This window comes from Podarcis tiliguerta, assembly GCF_965153285.1.
Source record: "Podarcis tiliguerta genome assembly, chromosome: 7".
In the NCBI taxonomy this organism is placed as follows: domain Eukaryota; kingdom Metazoa; phylum Chordata; class Lepidosauria; order Squamata; family Lacertidae; genus Podarcis; species Podarcis tiliguerta.
Genome location: NC_139540.1, coordinates 9,633,568 through 9,657,060, shown reverse-complemented (window position 1 = coordinate 9,657,060; position 23,493 = coordinate 9,633,568). Strand labels below are relative to the sequence as shown.

The 23,493-nt window shown below is 45.8% G+C and overlaps 1 protein-coding gene across 1 annotated transcript in view; it reads right to left on the bottom strand.

Annotated features, from left to right (window-relative positions):
* Positions 1-23,493, bottom strand: part of ZFAT (zinc finger and AT-hook domain containing) — a 223,785-nt gene that overhangs the window by 116,183 nt on the left and 84,109 nt on the right. The gene's annotated exons all lie outside the window — the stretch shown is intronic.

Genomic DNA, 23,493 nt, shown 5'->3' with positions numbered 1-23,493 from the left:
AGAGAGAGGGAGCCATGTTGCAGTGCTCCGTGTGTGTTTATATGCAAATAAAGTAGATTAGCCAAAATGCTGAGTTGCTGAGGTCTGTCACGCAAGTTGCACAAACTCTGCTGATCCCTAAGTGTGCTGATGTCGGTTGGCATTGGTTGCTGTGATGTTTGGGCAGAAGAAAGCTTTTGAAGCTCCCAAACGATCAACCAGGAGGGAGAGAACATGCCAGTAGGGCATGTGTCTCTGCCTGGGTCCTACTCGAGTGTAGGCTGAGCTCCGACAACCCCAAGCCTAATGATTCCTTCCTTGTGCATGGGTGGTACCGTATGAGCAACACAGGAAACACGATTGATTGCTGTAGATAGATCTATCCAACCATGAATTTGCCCTGTCCCTCTTAATGGTCATCTGGAAGGCAGTAGCATAGCAAGCCAGGGGGTGCACTATGGGGTTCCGTAGGGAGGCACGGGGGTCTGTACTGTGGCCTGGTGGCTGCCAGGTGTTTTGGGTGCTGCAGGGGGGCGGAGCCACTTCCTACCCCTGAAATCGGCAGCCGGCTGCCCCAAAAGAAAGCTCAGCAGCTTTGATTTACTCAACAACTTTGGTCTGCCCCGGGGACCAGCAGGGGTTGCTACACTACTGCAGCAAGGAGCACCATTAATGCAATGTTACACCTGTAAGCTGTATCAGCTCTGCAACTGCTCTATGACAGTGTCCAGGAACAATCCCCATAAGACGTGTCTCCTGTTAAGCAGCTGCAGTCAAATTCGTAGCCACCACCGTGGCAGCAAAATCCATTTTTTAAAAAAATGCCCTCACCTGCTCTGCTATTCGAGGGTGTTGGGGAGATAGATGTATGAGAGAGCTTTCTACATTGAAATGGAAGGGTTACTCTATAGGTAAGAGAAGCATGAAAATGCCACAGGGATGTGGCGTAGGCAGGGGGCAGAAGGAGCTTTGGAGTCAGCTGCAATTGCCAGGCCAGAGTCGGCATTAAAGGCTTTGAACGTTCTTGGTCTTTTGCTTCCAAAGCAGGTAGATGTTCTCCTGGGCTCTTTAAATCACACCTTTTTTGGGGGGGGGGACTTCCAAAGCATGCCCCAAAGCCTGAGCCTATGGGAAAGCCCCAGGTGGGCAGCTGACATATCGTGGGCAGCAATTGGGACAGCATTGATTTTGAAATTTATGCAGCTGTTCTAGCAGAAAATCGTTTTAAGCGGTGAAGAGGCCCTAGAACAGTGTGGCTGGCTGCAGGTTTCCTATTACAGTCCAGTGATTTATTTATTTATTTATTTTGAAATGTGAAGGAAATCTACTGAGTTCCCAGAAGGAGAGAGAGAGAGGGTATTTTGAACAGGCACTGATGCAAGGAAGGAAATGAAGAAGGTGGAGGGAGGGTGAAGGTTAAATGATGGGATTTGATCCCTCAAAGTAGAGGGGGCACCAATATAGATGGCTTTAGACAAACTCAGAGAAGGAGAAGAGGAAAAGGAAGAGGAAAAGGAAAAGGAAGAGGAAGAAGAAGAGGAAGAGGAAGAAGAGGAGGAGGAGGAGGATAGGAGAAGGAGGAGGAGTTTGGATTTGATATCCCGCTTTATCACTACCCTAAGGAGTCTCAAAGCAGCTAACCATCTCCTTTCCCTTCCTCCCTCACAACAAACACTCTGTGAGGTGAGTGGGGCTGAGAGACTTCAGAGAAGTGTGACTAGCCCAAGGTCACCCAGCAGCTGCATGTGGAGGAGCGGGGAAGCGAACCCAGTTCACCAGATTACGAGTCTACCGCTCTTAACCACTACACCACACTAGCTCTACACGCTTGACACTATGGCAGGGGGCGGAAAACATAGCCATCAGGGTTCATGGTCGCTGATAGCCCTATCGTCCATGAATTTGTCCGGTCCCCTTTTAAAGCAATCCAAGTTGGCGGTCATTGCTGCATCCATTCCATAGTTTGACTATGTGCTGTCCACCGCTCTTAACCACTACCCCACACTGGCAACTTGCCAGAATGAAGAGTTTGGATTTGATATCCCACCTTTCACTCCCTTTAAGGAGTCTCAAAGCGGCTAACATTCCCCTTTCCCTTCCTCCCCCACAACAAACACTCTGAGGTGAGTGGGGCTGAGAGGCTTCAGAGAAGTGTGACTGGCCTAAGGTCACCCAGCAGCTGCATGTGGAGGAGCGGGGACACGAACCCGGTTCCCCAGATTATGAGACTACCGCTCTTAACCACTACACCACACATTGGCTATGTTCTGTCAATTGCTGGGAATCACATGTGGGAAGTGCACTGTTGCACTCATGTCCTGCTTGGGGGCTTCTCATAGGCATCAGGTTCGCCGTCAGGTTCCTCTTAAGCACTTAATGCAAGGGTATTTGTGGGCAATGAAAGGCTCAGTGGTGTAGCATGGGAGGGCCACAGGGGCAGTTGCCCTGGGTGCAAAATTGTTAGGGCCGCAAAATTTCAAAACCCGGTGCTGCCTCAGTACAGCTGTGTGCTTCCGTCACTGGGCTCTGTTGGAAACGGCTTCTCCATGCCTAACCAGGAAGCGATCTCTCAGACAATAGAACAACTCTTTTTTTCTTATCTATGTAGCTGCGATCTCCTGGGTGACACAGATGCCATTAGGCAGTTGAATGTTCATGCAGACTCCTTCCAATTCCCTCCCTGCAGCCCCGGGCACTAGCAACCCACATTACGCCACTGACAGGGGCCACTGACATTTGTCTATTGCATTTATACCCCACCTTTTCGTCCGAGGTGGCACACATGGTTCCTCCCTTCTTCCTCAGAGCTGGATTTATGGCAGAGAGGCCAGTGGCGACACACTGGGCGCCGAGCTGAGAGGGTGCCGCAACTGTGACGTAGTGCACATGCAGAACAGAAGATGAGAGGTAAGGGTGCAGAATTTTGGCCTTGCACCTCTGAATTTTGGCCTCTGAAATGTGAAAGACCAAAGTCCACCCCTGCCCACAACAAACCTGCGAGGTAGGTTAGGCTGAGAGGCACATCATGCGCTGGCTCAGAGTCCACCTCCACTTGGCCTCCCTGTGCTCTGCCCTGCCAGTCCCAATGCACACCAGTCAATGCTCCTGTTCTTTCCTTCTTCTGTCATCCACCCTCTCACCTTTTGGGAGTCACGCATGCTTGCTAAAGCCAGTGTAAGAGTAGAATGAATGTCAGGACTGGAGAGTTAAAAGGGTGGGAGAGGCAGTGGCTATCTTGTCTGACAGAGAGCCTTTTCTGTCTGTGACATGCTGAAGTGTAATTGTGGGGGAAACAGCAAGGGGCAGATAACACTGAACTCTCATTTTGAACGTTCACTTCATCCTACGTGTAAGCAAGTAGAGGAGATTGGGGCTACTACAGCTCAAAGCTGCAGCAATCTCCTTTCCAGCATGCTTACATTTCTGGTGTGAGGGTGTCTGTCCAGAGCAGACAAAATCTTGTGTTCCTTCTTTTCTAGCTAACATGCCTTATATATAGCACAAATCTTTCTTTCATACTCATCATTTAAATCCACGTGTATTTTTCCATCAGCTTTTCCCTCCTAAGCCACAATACCATCTCCTACAATTTAAGATGAGTGCTGATAACATCTGCCCCCTCCCATTCCACCCCCCACTTTGATCCTCTGCTCTGAAAGTCAATCTTTTCATAAGTTTGATGAATAGGATATTTTTCATCTGTGGACATCAAAGGATTTCATTAGCCTTTATTGATTTAAGCCCCACTTCTCCCCTTTGAAGGAAGTAGATTTTGTTACACCTGTGTTTTGTGTGTGTGTGTTTTTGGTTTTTTTTTAAATAAAAAGATGGGAGGGAAACTCAAGAGTAAATGCACAGTCAATGATTTTAGAGAGATATCCCCCGTGCTTTGAATACCAAAACCTTGTCGTATATGCAACCATAGTTTGAAGCTACTTTCACAGGACATCCAGGTGAAATTTTAACATCCAAACCAGGCAAATGTTAACAATTATTTTGACATCATTGCCTCACCGGTAGCCTTAGTTTCCATGTGCTAAGCTGTGTTTATGCACAGCACATAGTCAAACTATGGAATGGATGCAGCAATGGCCGCCAATTTGGATTGCTTTAAAAGGGGACTGGACAAATTCATGGACGATAGGGCTATCAGCGGCCATGAACCCTGATGGCTATGTTTTCCACCCCCTGCCATAGTGTCAAGCATGTAGAGCCAGTGTGGTGTAGTGGTTAAGAGCGGTAGACTCGTAATCTGGTGAACCGGGTTCGTGTCTCCGCTCCTCCACATGCAGCTGCTGGGTGACCTTGGGCCAGTCACACTCTCTCAGCCCCACTCACCTCACAGAGTGTTTGTTGTGGGGGAGGAAGGGAAAGGAGAATGTTAGCTGCTTTGAGACTCCTTAGGGTAGTGATAAAGCGGGATATCAAATCCAAACTCTTCTTCTTCTTCTTCTTCTTCTTCTTCTTCTTCTTCTTCTTCTTCTTCTTCTTCTTCTTCTTCCCCTCCCTTTGGTAAATTCTCAGATAAGAATTAACAAGCAGTTGATAGATTTATCATCCTTTTATTACAGCTTCATGTTGCGAGCACAAATACACAGCTCTTCAAAAGGAGGCCAGTTGCCTACTCTAAACCCTCCTCCTGACTTCTGAAGCAAGAAAGGTGACAACAGGAAGTCCCCCCTCCCTCTGCCTCCTTTGTTCTCTGATACATTCAGACCGCTGAGTCCAGGGACAGGGAGGGTCCCTCATACTCTCTATTGACGTCTCTTCTAGCTGTCCCCTCCCTTGTGGTTCCCTGTCATTATCTTGTAGCTGGGCAACTCCCCTCTATGCTGTTCAGGTTCTGTGTCTGCATGTGCCTCCCTCTCTGCCTCTGAAAAAGCTGGAGGCAGGGGTGTGTGTGTGTGAATATTCCTCCTCCTCTTCTGAGAGAAGCTGATCTGCCTGAGACTGCATTCCCCAATCTTCAGATCCAGACCAGTCCCTAACTCATAGGCTGCATGTATGGAAACCATAGGTGGGGGGAGTGTTGCTGTCTTCAGCAGGCCCAGTGCTGGTCCATGCCCTATGCAGTTTGAGGGAGGGCAAACAAGTGTTGCCATGGTGCCATCAGAGACCAACATGGGGTATGTGTGAGAGAATAAGGTCATTTCTGAGAAGACTGTTAGGATATTTCCGTTCCACCTTAAAAAGGGGACAGGCTGTTGTGAGTCACAGCCTACGTATTTCCCAGTGGCGTAGCGTGGGGGGGGGGCCGGCCGCACTGGGCGCAACATCTGGGGGGGGCGCTCGCACTCGCAGCTCTCTGCCCCTACCTGGCTCACTCTCTCTCTCTCTCACTGCAGTGCTGGCTGTGTGAATCCGATCCGAGCCGCTGGGTCACCGCCCACTGTGGAGGGGAGGGTGCCAGGCGTGCGGTGCGGAGAGAGAGTGAGGGACTATCTGGGGGAGGGACAGTGCAGTGGGGGGGGCACAAATTACTTGCCTTGCCCCGGGTTAGGGGGCGCAAATTACTTGCCTTGCCCCGGGTGCTGACAACCCACGCTACGGCACTGGTATTTCCTGCTCACAGGAAGTTTCTGCTTTTGTTCTCTCTCCATGCCTGGACATTGAAGCAGGCAGTCATGTTTTTTTCTTTGTTCTGACCAACGCTGAATAAAGTTGTAAATAATGCTCTCCTGGGTGCATCTTTCGCTGTGCGAACTCTGCTGAAAGGCCGTGCACTAGTCTTGGAATGTGGCATGCTATTTCTGAGGCTTGTGTCGCTAATTGACTGATACTGCGTTTCTACGGGAGGTTGATGGATTGTCCGGAGACAGCATGGAGGCATGATGGCCTTTGTCTCCCTGGCAGTATCCAGTATTAGGTGCACGCTAACTGCCCCTGCTCACATCCATCCCTTGTTATCTGAATGCCAAGGGCTCCCTGGACACTGAGGAGTGGTGGTTGGATATGGATGAATTGGGAGTTGGAAACTGGCTTGGAAGAAGGGATCAGTGATCCGGGGGAGCCTGTAACAGCCAGGAGACGAGAGTCAGAGCCAGGAGATGCTGCAGGATTGGAGAGTAAGGATTGGAGATAGCTCAGGCTGGTCAAGGGCTTTCACACCTCCTCCTGCTGCCCCACCTTTGCTCCACTGTCTCTCAGGACCAGGAAAGGACTGAAGTGGGAGGAGCAGAAGGTGACCCGCAGGTAGAGTCTCCGCCTGCTTGTGCACAACTTGAGTGGGAGAGATACATAAGCCGAGTTTGGGGACAGGACGTTTCTGTTGCTGCAACTGCCTCATCGGGTGCACACCTAGAAGTAGCTGAGACATGGGACTGATGGACCTCCCTGCCAGGATGCTGTCAGTGGCTCCCGGCTGGTTGCCCAGGAAAGTATAAAGACAAGGAAAAGTTTTCTGCAGTCCTTTTTTATTTCAATCTTCACAGAGAGAGGCTATAGAAATCAGCCTCTTGGATAATAGTGTTGTCCTGAATGAATCTCTCTCCCCACCCCCGTCTCTCCCACTTCCTCCTTTGTCATTCTCATCTCTTCTATGGGTGCTGCTATGTGCCCTCTGTCTTTGAGCTCTTTGCTCTCCTACTTCTAAGGCTCACCGGGTTCTGGGAGATGGAGGGTCTGGAATGCTTTCTAATGACAATGTGTCAGCCAGCTCTTGCTCTGGCTCTCCCATTATTTCCCAACTTTCCCCCTCATCTGCCTCTGAGTTGCTACCTCCCTCAAACCCCTGTTGTAAATCTATACTGTCTTCCTCTTCCTCCTCCCTGGAAGGGTCAGGATGGGGAGCCGGTTTCCGCCATTCCTCCTCTACCCAGTCCCTGACACTGCCTTTTCCTAACTTGAAAGCCTACTTTTGACAACAGTTAATTCCTCCCTCTGGACATTCCTTGCCTGGCAGTGCTGTGACACTGACCTTCTCCCACCCTTCTCTGATCTGCCCACCGACACCCTTTAGATTGTAAGCTCTTTGGGGCACAAACCCGGCATACCATTGGTGCAACTTTACCCATAGTAGTAAGGGCTGTGCTGTTTTGCACATTTCCCACATCTGTTAATTTGAAAGGGGGGAAATTGCAGTGAGTCACTGTGGCATGAAGTGCTCCACAGCATCTTTTTTTGCTCCGGTGGATCACTGACGCAGAGAGAGAAGCGGAGATACAAATGAGCTGCTGGAGCGGAAGGGAGTGCCAATCCATGAAGCAACAAAAGAGCAGAACAGGGGGAGGGAATCTGCACAAATTTTAGTATCATTAGTGAAGGTTGGGGGTTTCTGGAGGCAGCGAACTTTGACCGGCAATAACACACAGTATTTACTCAAAATCGTTCAGTGTGCACAAATCATTTGCTTTTGCGCAGTAAGCCTTACAATACCCATATCAGTATTATTTCCCGCATACCGCAGAGAAGGATGGGCAAATCTTTCTATTTTGGTTTCTCTGAGTTTCCATTTTTCCCCATCTCAAGTTCAGTTCTCCACAGTTCCACATCAGTTTTCTTAAAAGGAAAAAAAAGGCCTCATGAAAATTCAACAGCATTTTAATGTGAGTTTTTATTAAGATGCCTTTTTTTTGCGAAGCATTTTCCTCCCCTATAATGCATTTCTGTGTTATTTTTGCTAATATTTGCATTTTTAGGCACACTTTAGCCTAGCAAATATATTTTGTATACATTACTGGGCCAGAAAACTTGCATTGCAAAATTCGGAAAAGTGCACATTTTGAAGATTTTTTTCATTTTGGGTATCATACTGGAAAATATAAATTATGTAGGTTCACCTTTAAATGTGAACAGAATCAAATCCCTCCTCCACCCCTGACTGCAAGGGATAGTGGCAGCTGAGTTTTTTTTAATCTCAATTGGAGACAGTTGCAAATGGGAGAAAGTGAAGAAGCAATGATCATTAAAAAGAAAAACAGAAGAATCTCCAAGTCAGCTCTTGATTATTTTATGCGCTGCTGTAAATGATGAAACTGCAAGGCAGAAAAGATATTTTAATTTGTGTGATCCATCAAAATATTTGGGACTAGTCTTGTTTAAGGAGCCTGGACTGAATTGTTTCTAAGACTCAGCATTCTGGGAAATATATCTGCTGTGACCTACTAGTCCTTGGAGGATACCCACCATCTTTCAGAGTGTGCATGATCAATGTTCATCACAAGTTCCTCCTTGTTTTACTGAAGCTTATGCTGATCTAAGGGAGTATTAATGAGCTAGAACTTCTGGTTTTCCCTCTATGCTCTCTTTGTTCTCAGCCCTGAACTAGAGAGAGGTCTAATCCTCTATTGATTGGAGGTGATGTAAACGACACATTTCAATTTACCTGATCGATCGTGGCAGCTGTGGGGAGGCAGAGGCTTCTGAAATAGGTATTTCTCTACAATCAGCTCGTAAATATATCTTTCATTCATGACATGCGCTTTTAAAATGTAGAGATAAAAATTCATGGCCCCTTGAAGTATCAAGGTATCTTAGCCGGTCACATGCTGAATGTGAGACAGCTGTGTGATCCAGCTCCAAAAAAAAGCTAATACAGACTTAGGATGCATTTACAGAGGCACATAATGCCCAGAACACAACCACTAATAGCTCCATCCTATTTCACACTGGTCAGATTTCAGGTGGGTAGGGACGGGAGACAAATAAGATTATATTTGCATTTTAATGAGAAACTACCTAATTTGCTGGGACGCGGGTGGTGCTGTGGGTTAAACCACAGAGCCTAGGACTTGCCGATCAGAAGGTCGCGGTTGGATCCCCGCAACGGGGTGAGCTCCCGTTGCTCGGTCCCTGCTCCTGCCAACCTAACAGTTCGAAAGCACGTCAAAATGCAAGTAGATAAATAGGTACCGCTCTGGCGGGAAGGTAAACGGTGTTTCCGTGCGCTGCTCTGGTTCGCCAGAAGCAGCTTAGTCATGCTGGCCACATGACCTGGAAGCTGTACGCCGGCTCCCTCGGCCAATAAAGCGAGATGAGTGTTGCAACCCCAGAGTCATCCGCAACTGGACCTAATGGTCAGGGGTCCCTTTACCTTTACCTTTACCTAATTTGCACTTCTCAAACCAATCTGTGATTCAAAACACAGCTATCTTCCAGAATTCACATTTTTCTGAATTTTGAGGTGCAGTCCTCCAACCCAAGAATGTGTACATAAATGCATATATTACTGAAAATAATATACAAAAATATTAGGGGGAATTGCTTGCAAAAAAATGTCAAGACTGAATTACAAAACAATGCATCTATTGGGAGAAATTTGCACTAAAATGCTAACATTTTCACGAATCTTTTTTTCAACATATAAGTAAATCACAAATCGCTCTGGAAACATGGAGAACGGATTGGAGGAAAAATGAGAAACTGAAAAGATCAAGGGGGCGGATCAACTCCTCTGTGAGGAAAGGTTGCAGCTTTGGAAAGTCATTAATTTAGACAAAAGGCAAGTAAGAGGAAACTTGATAGAAGTTTGTAAAATTCTGCATAGTATGCAGAAAGTGGATAAAGAAAAGTCCCCCCACCCCACCCTCTGTCCTAAGACTCAAACTCAGGGTTGTCTAATGAAGCCGGATTTTGGAAGACTCAGAATAAATAAATCACTTTTTCATGTAGTTCATAGTTTTACACATCACTTGGGAAGACAGGCGAGCTAATGCCAGTGTATTGGAAGAAGCAAAGATCACCAGTGCCGAAGCAATGATTCTTCAACATACATCAGCTTTGTTGGACTGGTCATGTAGTTGGGATGTCTTCCAAAGCAACTACTCTATTACAAACTTAAAAATGGAAAGCGTAATGTTGGTGGTCAACAAAAGAGGTTTAAAGACTATCTCAAGGCAAACCTAAAAAAATGTTGTATAAACACCAACAATTGGGAAACACTTGCCTGCAACCACTCCAATTGGAGAACAGCCTTTACCAAAGGTGTCATGGGCTACAAAGACACTCAAACTCAGGACGCAAGGGAGAAACGTGCTAAGAGGAAGGCATGCTTGGCAAACCCACACCATGATCAACTCCCGCCCCAAAACCAATGTCCCCACTGTGGAAGGATGTGTGGACTCAGAATTGGCCTCCACAGTCACTTACGGACTCATTGTTAAAACCGTGTTTATGGAAGACAATCTTACTCAGCTACGAGTGATCGCCAAAGAAGAAGACATGCAGGATATATTCTGCACAGGTGTATTGGCGGGCAGCATTTTCTGAAACGCAGGGCAGTGACAGGAGCCCAGGCTGCCATCTTGACAACACAGCACACAAGTCGTAATTAGCTTGAAGATTTATTGGAAAACAAGTAGCCTCCGACGCGCTAGCCGAGCATCCGTGTCTTACGATTCAGTTGACCCTTCTAAGGATTGTTTCCAGCTTCTGCAGAATATCCTGAACCTATGACCCTTACATTTCTGGTTTTGTTTTCTGTCTAAGACCTTTCCCATTCGTCTACTCCTGGGGCTTCGGGCCTGCTCTTCCGGTGAGGAAATGCTCCCCCTGCCTTCTGATCCTACCTATGCTTCTTGAGAGCATTGGCTTCTCTCCAGCCCGCCCTCTGCTAACAGTTTATCTACATTCCTTTCAGTGTCAAGAAGCGGGAAGTTGACAGCTGACTGCTTCCAGCTGTCTGAGAGAAAATGCAAGCCTCTCTGTTGTTGGCTACCTTCTAACTCATGCTGGACTTCTCAACTTTGGGCAGACGTTCTCATGACAGGCAGGCCTTTTACTCAACGCTGAAGCCAAATCTCTCTCTCTTGTTATGCAGCCTATATTTCAACACCACCCTGACTCTCTTCCTTGCATGCCTTCTTTTCAAAGATTCACGCCCAAGCTTCTCCAGATGTATTGAATTGTTGGTACACTCAGCGCAGCAGAAGGGGGAGATGCTCTAAAGCTTATCAATCAGCAGCGAAAAGAATTTCTGGTCTATCTCATAGATTAGTAGCCCCGGATAGATAATGGAAAACTAGACCCTTGCTAGAAATCATTATCAGAGTCTGGGTCAAGCAGGAAGTCAGCAGGGTGACTATTCACGTAGAAAACAGATGGTTGCTAGCTCTCGGTGGAATGGGCAGCTCTTTTACTCAGGAGCTCCTTGAACATTATTTATGGGAATGTGGAATGTTAATATATCCATACATCTAACACATTGTACATTATACATCTGGGTCGTCTTAACTTTCTTGTGGAGTTGGGAGTTGGGGTGGGGTGGGGCTTGAGCTTCAATGGTTCTGCTCTTACCTCCAGGGATGTTTCCAGAAAGTAGCCCTGAAAAGTTAGCGTTAAGCCCCATAGGAGTTGTCCGGTGTTGTCCTGCAGGTTTCCATATTGTCCCCCGCGCTATGAAGCCTCAGGAGATTTGGAGTGATGCGTCATCAATATGCAGATGACATCCAACTCCCATCTCTCTGTCCCAGCTGACTCCAGAGAGGCAGCGGATGTGTCAGCCAGTGCTTGGAGGTGGTGATATGTTAGATGTCAACCAATAAACTGAATCTGAATCTTGGTATGATGTGTCCCAGGTTCTCATGTCTGGAAGTGAGTAAACAGACAGTTCTGGATGGGTTGCACCTCCACCCCAGTAAGAGCAGGTCCACAGCTTTGGGATGCTCCTGGATTCAACACTGTCACTGGAGGCTCATTGGACTTTGGTGGCAAGGAGTGCCATTTTCAAGCTCTGGGTGGTTTGCCAGCCACAACCCCCTTTTGGACAGAAATGACTTGGCCACTCTACTCTGTGTTCTGGTAACTTCCAGGTTGGATTACTGCAATGTGCCCTGCTTGGGGCTTCCATTGAAGAGGACATGAAAACTCCACTTGGTTCAAAATGCATTTGCCAGATTACTGGTTTAGGTTCTGTTTAGATCTGAGGAAGTCAGACTATCCTCCACCAGGGCCAGAGCCTTTTCAGTGATGGCTCCGACCTGGTCGAAGGCTCTGTCCCATGAGACTAGGGCCCTTCAGGATTTAACCTCTTTCCATCAGGCCTGTAAGACAGAGCTATTCCACCTGGCCTTTAATTTGAATTCAGCCTGATCTTTTATTTCCCATCTCTTCCCCTCCCCTCTTATGAAGATCATCCGCTCTGAGACCCCACAGCTAATTCTCCCCTGGTCTCCTCGCTGGCCCAAGAAGGACCAATGCAGCCAGCTAGCCCTGGGGATTATCTAATGCTTATTTTCCCTAAATTGATTTTTTAAATTTTATTGTTATTCATGTTCTTATACTGTATTTTATGCTGCTTTTACAATGTTTTAAATTTGTTGTTAGCCGCCCTGAGCCCTGTTTTTGAACCGGGAAGGGCGGGGAATAAATAAAAATTTATTATTTATTATTAGATCTCACGTATCTCCTGTATTAAAAGCAGCTGCATTGGCTGGTTTGTTCCTAGCTAAACTCAAGGTGTTCACACGCGTGTTTAAAACCCTAAACGACTCAGACCTCAAGCTACAAGAAAGGAGATTGCGACTAAACATCAGGAAGAATGTTCTGACAATAAGAGCCGTTGAACAATGGAACAGTCTCCCTCTGGAGGTGGCAGACTCTCCTTCCTTGGAGGTCTTGAAGCAGAGGTTGGGTGGCCATCTGTCACGGATGCTTTAGCTGAGATTCCTGCATTGCAAAGGGTTGAACCAGATGACCCTCTGGTTCCCTTCCAACTCTACAATTCTATGATTCTACCTGAAAGACCATCTCCATCCCAACAGACCCCCTCAGGAGATAAGGGGTGTGTATGTCCTACTGGTTGTTCCACCTCCCTCAGGATGGAGGGGACCCGGGGGAAGAGGGCCTTCTCCGCCGCAGCCCCCCCTTCGCCGCAGAGTTGCGTCTGGCATCTTCATTCTACAGCAGTGTTTCTCAACCTGTGGGCCCCCAGATGTTGCTGGACTACAACTCCCATCACTCCTAGGCAGCATGACCAGTAGTCAGAGATGATGGGAGTTGTAGTCCAACAACATCGGGGGACCCACAGGTTGAGAACCGCTGTTCTACAGCTCTTGACAATGCTGAAGATACGACTCTTTGCCCTGGGGTTTGACCCCTGAGATGCATTTTAGGACCCACCATATTTCTGCAACTAAATTATTTTCAGGTGTTTTGAACATTGCGTTTGCAACTCAGCCTGGGACCTTAGCTTGAAAGACAGGTAATTATTATGATCATAATGATAATAATTCTCTTCACAACTGAAGTAAAAATGGCTGCTGTCCTGGGTTTTACTTCTCTGTTGCCGTTTTCCTAAAATACTTCCCCTGACATGAATCTGCCCACCAGCAGAACACTATGGTTTCTATGATCACACGCATATTTCACAGGTGCTTCCTAGAAGACTCTTCGTAGGCAGCTTTCCCTCTGAGGTGTCAACCTTATGAGCACCTGATGCTGCTAATTAGTGAGAAAATTAAGAACACTCTAAAATCAGTTGCATTTCTATTTGGGGTAGCAGGTTGCGGGGGGAGGTTAAATTTGCCCATAATTATTTTTAATTTTAATTTCATATTGAGAAGCACGCTGTATGAGGATGATCGTATGTGCAATTAACATTTAATGGCTTTTCAATCTCTCCCTATCTTACTCAGACCATATTCAGGCTTTTCCTGAAGATCGGCATGTTTAATTTTTATGTTTCGTGTCCCGGAATTTGAGATCTTATTAAAAATAAAAAGGCAACAACATTAAATTGATGCCTCAAGTTAATGAAACCATGTATTGGTGGTGTCTTTGTTATTCAATCTGTGCTCAAAGAAGCGTGCAAGCATTTCCCATCTGTGGGGGAAAGCCACAGTGACATTTTTTTCTAAAAAAAAATATTATTTTACAGCTGTTCTTTTAATAATTCATGGCGGGTTGAAGTGACAAGGGAGAGAGAGCGCTGGTGTGTGCCTGTGTGTCGGTGGACGGCCAACCACGATATATTCTGCCTGAGTGACAGCGGCGGCTCTGACACCCAGCCTGTATCTTTGACTATCTGCCCACAAGACATTTCGCTGTCCTTTCTCTGTCATTCAGAGGATGAGATTGCAATGACAAGTGTGACACCACCTGTCATCCTTTCCACCTTCCGATAACAAATGGGCATTGTGCCCCCCCTTGCTCTCTCCCACCCCCACCCCCAAGACAATGCTCTTTGCGTTAATGAGATTCCATTATCACATTCTGTGTCCCCCTTCCTCCTCTTGCAGCCTACCTGAAATAACCATTTTGGAAAGGGACCACCTCTGAAAAATTCTCTCTGCCAATGCACCGTAAAGTCTGCAGCACAATGATGTCCCTGTGGGATATTCCTCTGTGTGGGGGATTCTACAGTTCTTGCATTTCCAGATGAAACACCCAATGCCAGAGTTGCTGGTGTGATGTAGGATTGGCTGAAGCTTATGCAGTTGGCTGCTGTGGACCTGGTACTGGCACTGAAATATACTCAGAGTCGCAAAGTGATTTCATGCTCTTTATTCAGCTCATAGTGGTGAGGAGGAATGAATGGATGTCCCCTCAAAGTATCTGCTTTATATACATTATTTACACAAGGGGCTGCACATGATAGGATAATTCTAGAATTCTACTGTAAGCCAATCAGGTTGTGGATTCACTTATATCTGGAGCATGATTGGGTGGTTCCTGCCAACCAATCATACTGCTGCATTGTTCTAGGACCAATCAGACTGCTGCAGTTTGGATCCGAATCAACTCAGTACATAACAGGCACCATGGCCTTTCTTCTCTCTGCACTATTCCCAGAGGCTATTTCTCCTCTGGTCACTGCTATGGACACACGACTTGACTGCCTGTCTCCAGGCACGGCAATAGTCTGTAAGGGATTCTGTCAGGGGTGCAGGTGGTTGCTCACGAGTAAACAGCCAGGACTCTGACCTGCCTTTTACAGGTTTTATTAAGTTCAAACTATCTACAGTGCAGAAGGTGGTGCTGTGGGTTAAACCACAGAGCCTAGGACTTGCTGATCAGAAGGTCGGCGGTTCAAATCCCCGCGGCGGGGTGAGCTCCTGTTGCTCGGTCCCTGCTCCTGCCAACCTAGCAGTTCAAAAGCACGTCAAAGTGCAAGTAGATAAATAGCTACGGCTCTGGCGGGAAGGTAAACGGCGTTTCTGTGCGCTGTTCTGGTTCGCCAGAAGCGGCTTAGTCATGCTGGCCACATGACCCGGAATCTGTACGCTGGCTCCCTCGGCCAATAAAGCGAGATGAGCGCCGCAACCCCAGAGTCGGTCACGACCGGACCTAATGGTCAGGGGTCCTTTACTATGTACAGTGGAGAAACCCAAAGTTCATGTCCATCTCAGTCTATTGCAGATTCCGGGAGTGGCTCCTTCCTGTCCTCCCCCCCAGCATAAGAACTTAGACATCCCAAATCTCTGCCTCCTTTCTTTACGTTTGACCCCTTGCAAGAACTAGGCGATGGAAGCGGCATGTCTGTTTCCTGATCAGCTGGGCTGGGCGCAGTGCTAGGGCTCACAGTAACCTCTGTGAGCCTTTGCCTCACTTCCCCCCTCCTTTCTCCCTCCGTTTCGCCAGAGGCGTCACTCTCTCCACTCCCTGATGAAGTGTTACTGCTCAGCAGGCTCAGGAGGCTCCCTGTACACTTCTGCCCCCCTCCCCACTTTCGATGGCAGTACCCTGACAGATTCCCACATGGCGGGTTGATGTTGGCAGCCTTCATGTCATGTTTGAAAACATCTTTGTAATGTGGGGCTCCACTAGGGGCGCCACGGAAGATGGCCGACAATATCATCTCTCCAGCTCCCACAAGGTAATTTAGAGGCTGAGATGGGAGTAATCAGCCTCCCAAATTCTTCCTGGTGGAAGGGAAGATGCAGTCTCATCCGCGGTGCCCAACAAACCACCCCTGAGTTCGTAAAGAAGGAGGGGGTGGGGCACTGGATGGAAAGCCTCCGAGGGAGTTCAGATCTCCTGGACGCTGTCTCCACGAGTGCACCTAGTTCCATTTCTTAAGATAAAAAATTGGATTTAAGTTCTTGGACATACTTCAAGCGAAGAAGGGGTAATTAATCTGCCAATTAAGCCAGACACTGAGGTGCCAAGAGTGACAGAGAGGAAGAAAGATAACATCTAAGAATAACATCTAGATGGTATATAACACCAGTAAAACTAGCGAAAATGTATAAGACATGCAATAAGTGTTGGAAATGTAAAGAAAAAGAAGGTTCATTCTATCACATGTGGTGGGAATGCAAGAAAGTGAAAGGCTTCTGGGAAATGATATATAATGAATTGAAAAAGATTTTAAAATATACATTTACAAAGAAGACAGAGGTCTTTCTGTTAGGTATTTTAGGAAAGGAGATTAAGAGAAAGGATAGTAAGTTTTTCCAATATGCAGTGACAGCTGCAAGGGTGTTGCTGGCTCAGAAATGAAAACAACAGGAAATACCGACAATGGAAGACTGGAGATTGAAGTTGTTAGACTATGCTGAGTTGGATAAGATGACTGGAAAGATTAGATACTTAAGAGACCAAAAGTTCACAGAGGACTGGGGAAAATTTGTTGAATATCTGGAGAGTATAAGTGAGGGCCAAATAACGCTAGAGGGTTTTAAAAAAGCACTGTGAAAATGTGAGAGGTATTGTTAAAAGGGAATAGAGGAAAAAGGTTTAAACAATGGCAATATAAACAACGGAAATACGTAAATTAATAATGACTACGAAAGATTTACGGAAAAGCTGAAGGAAGTCTAGAAAAGAAAGATTTGGGAAAATCTGGATGTGAAAACAATGTATGTTTTGTTTTGTTTTTGTTGTAAATTAATAAAAAATATTATTATTTTTTTAAAAAAAGAATAACATCTAAGCCGGTATGTTGGAACGGAATGGAAAGGGGGGGATAAAACTTTTTCTTTTTCTACTACGATAATACCTAACACCCCCCCCCCCGAAGAACCATTATTTACAGCAAGTGAAATGGGAAAATATAAACTGTGCAGAAATAATACTACTATATAACTAAAGCTTTTGTTTTTTGAAATGTTTGGAAGAAGATAAAAGACTCTCCGAAAACATCTTTGTAACGTAGAGTTGGCCTGCCAACTGGCCTGGTGCCAGAAGCCAGCTCCCTGTAGAGCATGTCCTTGGGGGATCCTGCCATCTTCCATTCTGTGGAGGAGACCAAGCCAGCATAGATGTCGCTGAGGCACATGCTGGGAATGTGGGCTTGTGTCAGGCGGCAGAGGAACCAACCCCAGCCGTAGGTTGCCAGGAACGGATAAGACAAGGGAAAGTCCTTACCATCTGCTTTTATTCAGTATTTACAGAGGGAGGCTTGGGAATGCAGCCTCTTGGAATAATGGTGTTGTTCTGAGTAAATCTCCACCCCCCCCTTCTCTTTCACTTTTTCATTCGTCAACAGGTGTTATGTACTGAGTTGAATAGGATCCAAATTTCAGCAGTCTAATTGGTCCTAGAACAGAAAGATTCAGAATGCAGCAGTCTGATTGGTCCTAGAACAATAGGATGCAGAATGCAGCAGTCTGATTGGTCCGCAGGAGCCACCCAATCCAACTCCTGATTGGCCTACAGGTGAATCCCGGAACTAGCCAATCACATGGGGCCCACTGTGTAAATAATGTATATAAAGAAGACATTTCGGGGGAACTTCCATTCCTTACTACTATGAGCTGAATAAAGAGCATGAAATCCACACTCTGAGTATATTTCAACAACACACCCATACACCCGGCTGCCACTTAGGGCCATCTGTCTCCGAGCCCTTTGCTCTTCTACTTTTAAGGCTCGCCGGGTTCTGGGAGATGGTGGGTCTGGGATGCTTTCTAGTGACACTGTGTCCGTCAGCTGTTGCTTCCCTGATGCTTCTTCTTCCTCCTCTCCCATTATTTCCCAGCTTTTCCCCTCATCTGCCTCTGAGCTGTGACCTCCCTCAAATCCCTGTTGTAATTCCGAAATTATTCTTCTTCTTCTTCTTCTTCTTCTTCTTCTTCTTCTTCTTCTTCTTCTTCTTCTTCTTCTTCTTCTTCTTCTCCTTCTTCTTCTTCTTCTCCTCCTCCTCCTCCTCCTCCTCCTCCTCCTCCTCCTCCTCTGGAAGGGTCAGGCTGGGGAGGCGGTCTCCACCATTCCTCCTCTGCCCAGTCCCTGACAGCTTGGGACAGAACATTTCTGTTTGGAGTTCTGTCCTGGCATCTGAGTTCCACCATAAACAGCATAAACAGATTTCTGAAGGAAATCAGCCCTCAGCCCTGAGTGCTCACTGGAAGGACAGATCCTGAAGCTGAAGCTCCAATACTTTGGCCACCTCATGAGAAGACGCCCTGGAAAAGACCCTGATGTTGGGGAAGATGGAGGGCACAAGGAGAAGGGGACGACAGAGGACGAGATGGTTGGACAGTGTTCTCGAAGCTACCAGCATGAGTTTGACCAAACTGCGGGAGGCAGTGGAAGTCAGAAGTGCCTGGTGTGCTCTGGTCCATGGGGTCACGAAGAGTCGGGCATGACTAAACAACAACAACAACATAAACAGCAACCTCTCCGTTGATGCTGAACTGGACAAGCGTATCGGCAAGGCAGCTACAGCAATGCCTCTCCTCTCCAAAAGGGTTTGTGGGAATGTAATGCTAACATCCAATGCCAAGATGAAAGTCTACCAGGTTTGAGTGCTGAGCATGCTGCTTTATGGAAGTGAGCCATGGACCATTTACAATTATCAGGAGTGATGCCTCAACAGTTTCCACATGCACTGTGTCAGGAAGATTTGGGGTATCAACATTGTATTAAAATACGACATCAAAAGTAATTTGAAACAATTTATCCCCCTCTCTCCCTTCAGTTATGCTATAAAGTGCCATATAATGATGGTTCTCTAGGTGTTGATAAAAAGAAATGGCACACACTGATATTTCGAAGCATGCAGCCTCTAATTCTCAAACGAGGATTTCAAAATCATTTGCTTCTTCACAAAAGCCTTGGCTTATTATGTTCAGAGCCACGGAGATTTCGCTGCTCCTTCTTTCCCTCTTCCTCCAGGTGGATGGAGGCAGGTGACAAAAGTTCACATTCTGTTATGAACAGTCGATTAAAGCCGCTGAGGTTGCTGTTGGCTAGCAAAGAAGATTGTTGCTCTCTGCGCTGGGGGCTTGCAAGCAGAAAGGTCACCCGGCCTCTGGAGTGGCGAGATGAACCTCGCAGAAGTTGCAGTTTCTGCGGAGGCTCAGCGTAATTACTTCTGCAAGCTTGCAAAAGGATTAAACAGACTTTATTGGGTTGACTCCAGCGTGAGCCAGCCATTGCCATTGTTTCACAATAATTAACATGCAGATTAGAGAAAATAAAGTTGGAAAATCTTTTTCCCCCCCAACTTGCATTAAGACAAATATTTCCTTTCAAAATGCCAGTGGCCTTTCATGTCTCATTTTAGCACTTGTCTGCTAGTAAGTGTTTTCCCTCAGCCCCATTTTTTCTGTAAGAACGAGAAAGTCTTTGTACATTTCCAAGCCTTTTATTAAAATGCTCTATCCAGATGCTGTATCTATTGGGTTCAAGAAGAGCACAGCCTCACAGGAGCTTAGATATAAATTGATTTGCGGACTTTAGAGCCTGGTTGCTAGATAAGATGGCTCTTAAAAAAGAAAGAAAGAAGCGCTTCTTATTTTATTGCATTACATTTAAGCTAAATAATGCAGTCCTTTTTATGTGGGATGCAATTTAGAATAACAGAGTATGCAAATTAACAAATGTTAAGGAAAGAAACCGGAATAATTTCCAACATGCAAGACTTTTTTTTTTAAAAGGACTAAATAGATTCATGGAAGAATTTGAAGGACATTACGGAAGGACATCAGGACACAGGCTTTGTAAGCCAAATTCCCAGGATAATTCATTAGAAACATAGGAAGCTGCCTTAGGTTCAGTTGGACCATTGATTCATCAATCTCAGTGCTGTCTATACACCAATTGATAGCAGCTTTCCAATGTTTCAAGCAGAGGAACTACTAGAAGAACTACTATCTGGGATTGAACCAGCGACCTTCTGCATGCAAAGGAGATGCTGTTATCACTGAGCTAAATTTTTCCTCTTTATTGGATGATTCCAGGGTCTTCTAGTGTTAGGATAGCAGACATTCTTCTTCACTCCTCCACACCACTGGAGCCTCAGCTTCAGGATCTGTCCTTCCAGTGAGCACTCAGGGCTGATTTCCTTCAGAATGGATAGGTTTGATCTTCTTGCAGTCCATGGGACTCTCAAGAGTCTCCTCCAGCAGCATAATTCAAAAGCATCAATTCTTCGGCAATCATCCTTCTTTATGGTCCAGCTCTCACTTCCATACATCACTACTGGGAAAACCATAGCTTTAACTATACGGACCTTTGTTGGCAAGGTGATGTCTCTACTTTTTAAGATGCTGTCTAGGTTTGTCATTGTTTTTCTCCCAAGAAGCAGGCGTCTTTTAATTTCGTGACTGCTGTCACCATCTGCAGTGATCGTCATGGCTGGTAGCCATAGCCTTTTCTTCCATGAATTTGTCTAATCCTCTTTTAAAGCCATCCCAAGTTGGTGGCCATCACTGCCTCCTGTAAGGAGAAAGTTCCATAGTTTGACTCTGCACTGTGTGAAGGACTTCCTTTTATCCATCCTAAATCTTCCAACGTTCATCTTCTTTGGATGTCCATGAGTTCCGGTGTTGAGAGAGAAGCGTTTCTCTATTCCCTTTCTCCACAACATGCATGATTTCATAAACTGCTATCATGTCTCCTCTTACTTAACTAAAAAGTCCCAAATGCTGCAATCGTTCTTCATAAGGGAGTCGCTCCACCCCCTTGAACATTTTGGTGACTCTCTTCTGAGCCTTTTCCAACTCCACAACATCCTTTTGGAGGTGAGGCAACCAGAATGGTACACAGTACTCTAAATGCGGTCACACTGTAGATTTGGTAGGGGCATTATGACAATGGCCGTTGCACTTTACTTTCCTAATGATTTCGAGCATGGAAGTTGTCTTTTCTACAGCTGCCACACATTTTCATCAAGTTAACTACTCTGACTCAAAGGTCTCACTCCTGGTCCATCACCTCCAAGCCAGACCCCACGAGGATGTACATGAAATCAATATTTTTGACCTCAACATGAATCACCTTACACTCTTTTGCAATGAATTGCATTTGCCACTATATTGCCCATTTGTGAAGCCTATGGGTGATCAGTCAGTTGAGCATGACTCTCAAGGTTGTGGGTTTGAGCCCCACGTTGGACAAAAAGGTTCCTGCATTGCAGGGGGTTGGACAAGATAACCCTCGTGGTTCCTTCCAACTCTACAATTCTATGATCCCGGGCCTGTAAATCCCTCTTAATCTACTCAAGAGGGTGTGGAGTCTTATGTGTGGGATTGCGCTGAGATTATGAAGAACCTTTTGTTGGTTGTGCCCAAAACAGTGTAACACAGATAGACCTCTCTGGCATCAAATTATGGCAGATGTACTAGACACACAAATAAGGTAGGATGGAAGTTATTAGTAGAACAGAATGAAGACTAGAAGAAATCTTTGCCAAAAACATACACGGGGTGGAAAAAACCCCAAGCCAAATGTTATTACTGCATTCAGAGCAGTCATAAAGGTAACATTTGCATAGACTTACTGTTTGGCTTTTCGTCTGTAAAATGCATCACATTTAGCCAGGAAAAAACAACAATAATTTCCATCCTCAATCGGCAGGAAGCAGAACTACTGTTATCAGGATCCAAACAAGCCAAGCCTTAAATTGCGGTAGGTGTGCATGACAGTGATATATTAGAATTTTTCTTTTAAATTACACCTGTCACGGACAGTGGAAGTGCAGAGTCAATTTGAAAATAATTTACTTGAAAATTTGTAAGCGATGCATGGCAAATTAGTTTTCGCATCCCACCCCTGCAGCCAGATATTAACACAGGCAATTGCTTAATTGATTCAGAAAGGTTTCTCTACTAATAGTGTGAATCTTGCTACCGTTTAACAACACTGCTCCAAATGCAGTTTTAATGGCAAATGGGCTGTAGACAGAGTAGCTGAAGATTTGAAGAAAAAAAGAGAGAAACACATTTTGCAGCTGTTCCTCTTCCTTTTCCAGATTACGGCAAAGAGTAATCTCTGCAAATGAACAATGAAGTTTAATTGGAAACCACAATACAAATTCATTTGCTGCATTAGCCCTGGTTTTCTTTGCGTCGCGTCTAGATGATAATGAACAATCCCCATTTACCTCCAATTAATGAATGGGCAAGCATTTTACCTTACTTGCAAATATTGCCTTCAGTTCAACCTGGCTTCCATCAGCTAATTGGCATTTGGAACAGTGAGAAATACAGCTACCAACCTTATCATCAAAAGAAAGAATCTCCCCCAAATCACACTGAAACCCCAACACAGTGTATTCTTTTTTTCTGAATGGTCGAACAACAAGTGCGATGGAAAAGCCAGATAATTAGCTAGCACAGAAAGTCTTCTAAAATGTTTGCGTTTCCTCCAGGCTTTGTGCCATATGGAATTTTGGTCAGCATATGATTAGGGTTGAAGCAATTGACTAGCGCTAGCCCAATTGGATGGCCAACTTATGCCCATTTCCAATGCAATAGGTAAAGGAACCCCTGACCATTAGGTCCAGTCGTGACAGACTCTGGGGTTGCGGCGCTCATCTTGCTTTATTGGCCGAGGGAGCCAGCGTACAGCTTCTGGGTCATGTGGCCAGCATGACTAAGCCGCTTCTGGCAAACCAGAGCAGTGGACGGAAACGCCGTTTACCTTCCTGCCAGAGTGGTACCTATTTATCTACTTGCGCTTTGATGTGCTTTTGAACTGCTAGGTTGGCAGGAGCAGGGACCGAGCAACGGAAGCTCACCCCGTTGCGGGGATTCGAGCCGCCGACCTTCTGATTGGCAAGTCCTAGGCTCTGTGGTTTAACCTACAGCGCCACCTGCGTCCCTTCCAATGCAATAGCAAGCATTTTACTATGCACTGGGTCGCTGCACTGGAGCTGTCTATGTGCCAATACATATTTCCAAAGCTTGAAATTCTTGACGCCAAAGATATACTGATCCTATTAAGCTCCAAGTGGGCTGGTTCCTGTAGGAGAGATGCTTCTGACATTAAGGTTTTCACAGGTCTGCCTAATTGCAAAGAAACACCCTTAAGCCAACTCAAGACTTGAAAAAAAATATGATTTATTGGGTTGGGTAATTTATTTATTTTATTTGCTTTTAAGGGCAGGGAGAACACTTGCTGAATTTGTCTAATTTTAAACCCACTGAACAGAACACTACAGACTTGAGTTATTAATTTTTTTTTGAAGTGCAGATAAAAAAAGATTATCCCTCCCCAAAATAAATGAGATGCACATGATGAAGTCATGAACCACAATCTGTTAGACATGCTTCAGTCACTTGAAACCATGCTTAACTCTGAGATGAATTTGGTCACAAGGATTAAGAATGACAAATCTCTTAGTTCAGATTCCCTTATTTACAGTCATTCAAGCCATCTGAGCATTACACTCGCAAACATGACTGTTTTTGT